Below are 5,293 nucleotides of genomic sequence, written 5' to 3'. Positions count from 1 at the left end.
TTTCCCTATTGCAGAAAATATTATGCGGTACCCTCAAACCAGAAACAATGAAACTGCCGAAACATATCCAGTTCTACCTTGGCTAGATATTCTACAGTCTTTCACTGAATTTTCCCGGCACCTGTACCGTTTACTAAAGCCCGATGATGGAGAAGCTGAAACTCGGAAGAAAAAAAAAACCTTAAGTAGATCTGCCGCCTTTTCGACAAAGAACCGGTTCATGCAGCCCCCTAATCATTCTAGCCTCATGATTAGACATGTCAATGTTGTTTCTCCCCCAAGACCATAGGCTTTCATTCTAAGGCAGCATCCAAAATCTCATTCTATAGCAGAGCTCAAATGGATAGGCTACTATTATAAGCAAACCATATTGCTCTCAACCGTGAAGGCAAAAACGGAGAAAAAGATGAAAGTTCTGGTAAAAGATAAAAGAATACTGATAACAAACACCATGGACATATCTTTCATCTTCAGTAAGCTCATATACACATTCATATCCTGGGAGCAACCCAGAATCTATGGGTGTATACTGATACTCATAAGCATTAACAAGCAGTACCACTGCACAGAGAGAAAATGTTCTCTAGGGTTTCTCAGAAATTACTCACATATTTCTAGGTTGTGAGATCACCGCCATAGAAATTTGATCCTCCCCAGACCGAAATTCATGGCGTCAATCGACGGAAGAACCAGAGCCTTCAACTCCCACCGAAGATCCGATGGCCGAGATCCTCCTCCGGTATAGGTCTCTCCATCTCCGCCGCCGGGCGAGGTGTTCCAGTACGAAATTTGTGTAATCGGACCACCCTGAAAAGCCATATTCGTCGGCAGGAGGAGAGAAAAGACGGCGTCATCTCCGGCGTGAAGAGCATTAGGAGATCCATAACAAATCGAGGTCCCAATCTAGGGTTTTCGCCACCGTGATCTTTTCTTGCTCATCTCTTCCTGTATCAAGCAAGCCCTCCCGCTTCCTCTCACTGTTTGAATCTCGATTCTCTCGAGAAATTACTTCTTTATGTATACATATAGAGAGAGAGAGAGAGAGATGGTCTCTTCATGCTCGTATTATTATGCAAAGTTTACACCTTTTTATTGGTAAATATAAACACCCATTGAACTCACTAATCGTAGCTAGAGAAACGAAGATTCAGACACATCTAAGACCCACTTCATCCGGAACGAGATTGATCAGCGACATCTTTTGATCTCGTCGAGTTATCAATGGAATGAACAGTTTTGCCTGATGGCTTTGTCGGTGACACCCTGCGTGGCAGACACGGCACTGTCGTTGCCTAACGCCATTGATGGGTTCTGAAGCTTCTCTGGTTCTGCTACAAGATGAAGACTATATTCCTGCGACTGTCGCCGCATATCGTCGTCTAAACAACAAACCGGGTTTGAATTGCTGGCCGAAGATGAAGATGTCGAGGGTGCCGATGAACAGACTACGAGGGTGGATGTATCGATACCCGCCGGAGCAAAAGCGCCGATTCCTGGAGTATATGGCGAGAAATCCGGCAATGGTACATTTCTTTGTAGGTATTGCAGAACTTGCTCCATTGTTGGTCTGGATTCTGGCAAGAGATTTGAGCAGAGCAATCCAAGTTTCAGAACCATCTCGACATCCTCGTACGAGAACTCTCCTCCCAATCTCGGATCCCTTGCTTCCAGTAAGGAACCCATTTTCCATAATTTACAGATCCACCAGATGAGGAACCGTCTCTCAACCTGCATCTCAGGTTCGACGGGTCTTCTCCCGCAGGTCACTTCGAGCATAAAAACACCAAAGGCGTACACATCTGTTCGAGTGGAAGCCCCCATTGTCATGAGCTCTGGAGCAACGTACCCTACGGTTCCCACTGCAGCTGTTGTAGCTAGGTTGGCACCATGGTCATGGAACCTGGCCATACCAAAATCTCCTAGTCTGCCATTGACCTCTGCATCTAACATTACGTTAGAAGCTTTTATATCTCTGTGCAGGACAACTTGGTTGGCTCCTGAGTGCAGGTAGCTCAGAGCTGAAGCTATGCCCTTAAGGATCATGGAACACTCTCTTCACAGCTATTTCTCTGCTGAGAGGGAGAGTTCCCTTGTAAACTTCCCCGAAACCTCCTCTTCCAAGAAACCCATCCTTTCTAAGCCCTTTTGTTGCTTTGTACAGAGATTTGTAGAAGAATCTGTACGGATCAAACTCCTTTTCCCATGGCTCCCTTACTTCGGCATACTTGTTTCTCCAGTAGAGATAAGCTCCCGCAAGAACGGCCAACGCTATGATGGCCAACAAGACGAGCAGAGCAACGAGAAGAAGAGACGTTTTCTTGTGCCCAGCTCTAGGATGAGGAACTCGGGGAAGTTTTGAGATATCCAGGTCCTGCAACAACACTCTGCTCCATGAGAAACTCCATCCAAGAATGTACTGGTAACTGGTCACAGTCCCCGTTGCTGCAGAGAAGCCCACGAAAACTCTTCTACCGGGAAAAACTTCTGAAAGATTGATGGGTCTTGACAAAAGAGGTCGGCTTGGCTTCTGAACTTTAGGAGGGGCTATGGAAACATTGAGCACAGTTCCATCATAATCCACCCAGACATGGACAGGATCTCCACTCAAGAGCATGATGCTTCTGTTCCTCCGTTCCATGTCTGAAAAGTAAGAAGCAGGAGCTGATTCGACAGATCGTGGGCTATCCAAATCGATCCCCACATGGTTATTATCGATATCGTCAAGCTCTGGAGCAAGAGCAGTGTCAAGCTCAATAGCCAACAGATGAGAAGAAGAAGAGGAAGAAGACCCATATGCTGAAAGGTTGTAAACACCGAGGTATCGACTTGGTTCTGCACTTCTAAGATCCACGGAAGGAGAAACAACAAAGGCGATTCCATGGCCACCAGGGAAACCAGGGTTAGCCACCATGGCACACACGAAGTGTGTAGAGAACGAGAGCGTTTCAGATGGATTGAACTGAAGCGGATGCTTGAAAAAAGCATGGCCCATTTGCTGCTGTGAAGCGTTCGTGAGCTGCAAGAGACCATCAGGAAGGATTCTTGCACTTTCATAAATGTAAAGATCTGATTGGTGGAAGCCATTGTAGAGAAACCCTGTCTCTTTCTGACCAGACAGGTAAGCCAATTGACCGCAAGAGATTATCCAAATCAGAAGCAATCTATTACAAGCCATTGCTGATGATGAGTTCAAGAATCTAACTGGAGCAGAAGCACATAACCTCTCTCTGATCAGATGATGAAAATTATAATAACCCGCCAAAGGGCAAAATAACAAAAATAACTTAAAAATGACAAGAACAACAGCCATAACCTTAGAATCTCTAGAGTTTCCCAAAAAACCAATATTTTTAATAAAATTACGGAAATACCAGAATAACTAGTATGACCAAAATTTGAGGTATGACCAATTCAAACGGTATAATCAGTCTGACTAAATTTCTGTTAGTCTGACTAAATTTCTGTTAGTTTGACAATTTACATTTGGTATCAGAGACAGACAACGATTATGGATATCGAAAAAATTGATTTTTCGAAAGGATTACCATTAATATTAACCAATGAGGATGAATGTTATCCTGAATTTCTTTATAAAGGAAAGGTGATAACAATAGCTAAAAATCTTCATAATCAAAGCCGATATTATATTGGTATCATCTTTGATGATGATACTAATCATAATCTCGGAAATAAAATAAAGAAAACAGGTTTTACCCTAAATAATATTGTTGAAATGATTTCTTATGGAATCATACATCAAAATCCAGAAAATCACGAAGAATTAAAAAGAAATATTGAAAATATAAAATCAGATTTAGAAAATCAGCTACAAAAATTAATAAAAATATTCGAACAAAACCATGAAAAACAAGATGAAACTAAAAATATAAACAAAAAATTAGAAGAAATAATATATCTACAAGAAAAAAGCATTAAAGAAATGAAACAAAACTCTGAAGAATTAAAAGAATATATTAAAACAATAATAGGATGACAGAAACTATGAAGGAAACTATAGAAAAACTAATTAAAGAAAATATTGTTGAAATAAAAGAATTACTACTAAATATAAAAGAAATACTCACGACAACAAATAATTACAGTTATAATAACAGAAAAATTCAAATAATAAAAGAACTTAACGAAGCTAAAGAATTAGTAAAAAATATTATTACAAAAAATGAAAGAAAAGAAATAATAAATCCAGACGAAGATGAAAAACCAAAAATTCTAGAAATAATAGAACAATTACAAGAAATAATCGAACGACTTAATCAAAATAAATATATCACTATAAAAGACTTACAAAGTTATTTTAAAAAAGGAAAGGGGGGAGAATAGTAATAATAATACATTACCTAAAAAACGAACACATGATGAATATCAAGGATATAAAGATCATGAATATGAACTATACCAAAATCAATATATTCTGAAAGGGAACAATTGGAGAAAAATTCCTTTTGAATATATTCCAAAATATGATACATTTAATATAAAATCCTCAGAAATATTAAATTTAGATTGCGAAATTAATCCAACTAGAACACTAGAAGATTGGAAAAATCGTACAAGTTTGTTAATACAAACTAATAAGGAATTAAGAGAATTACATCCTCACGAAATGTTAAGCTACTTAGAACATAAAACAACGGGAATAGTATACAACTACTTAATAGGATTATCAACAGGAATAAAAGCAGAAAAAATTCTAAGATCAACTGCATGGGAAACATTTGTTAGGCTAATTGACGTAATAGGAGAAGAATTCCTTGGAAGAACTTCTAACGCACAATTAAGAGAAACACAAATATCAGAAGTAGCACTATGGAAAATAGTAAATCTTAGAATTTGTAACATGTGCTATCTTGAAGCATTCATTTGCGAATTTAGAGATCATTACTATCAACTAGCGACAGATAAGAAAATAGTAGCCGAAGAATTATTCTTTGATAAATTACCGCTATCAATATCAGAAGAAGTAAAAACTATATTTCAAAATAAAGTAAACGAGGGACAAACCCCCAATACTTTGGGAGGAAGAATAACAACCTTAAAAGATTGACACTTATTTCAATGCAACCAAGAAAAACGAAAACAAGAGGCAAAAATCGATAAATTATGTTGTGGTGCAATACCAGGAAAAATAGGCAAATATGGTTGTGAACCTATTCGCCAAAAACATAAGAAAAAGAAATGGAGAAAAATTCCAAATAAAAAAAATAGGAAACAAAAATATATACCACAAAAATATTTCAGGAATAGAAAACAATACAAAAAGAAAAACTATGGT

The 5,293-nt window shown here is 38.4% G+C and overlaps 1 protein-coding gene and 1 pseudogene across 3 annotated transcripts in view; both read right to left on the bottom strand.

The window, feature by feature from the left end:
- LOC104814844 (probable L-type lectin-domain containing receptor kinase I.6) overlaps positions 1-1,037 on the bottom strand; it is a 5,420-nt gene extending 4,383 nt beyond the window's left edge. For 2 of the 3 annotated variants that reach the window (XR_002024252.1, XM_019202700.1), the window contains exon 1: positions 609-1,037. The gene's annotated coding sequence lies outside the window, so the exon portion shown is untranslated. The remainder of the gene's footprint in view (positions 1-608) is intronic. The other variant, XR_002024253.1, reaches the window with a different exon arrangement.
- Positions 438-3,196, bottom strand: LOC104814845 (annotated as a pseudogene).
- Positions 3,197-5,293: the final 2,097 nt, after the last annotated feature.

This window comes from Tarenaya hassleriana, unplaced genomic scaffold, assembly GCF_000463585.1.
Source record: "Tarenaya hassleriana unplaced genomic scaffold, ASM46358v1 Cleome22, whole genome shotgun sequence".
Taxonomy (NCBI): domain Eukaryota; kingdom Viridiplantae; phylum Streptophyta; class Magnoliopsida; order Brassicales; family Cleomaceae; genus Tarenaya; species Tarenaya hassleriana.
The sequence above is the reverse complement of the archived record's forward strand: the minus strand, read 5'-3'. Positions and strand labels throughout refer to the sequence as shown.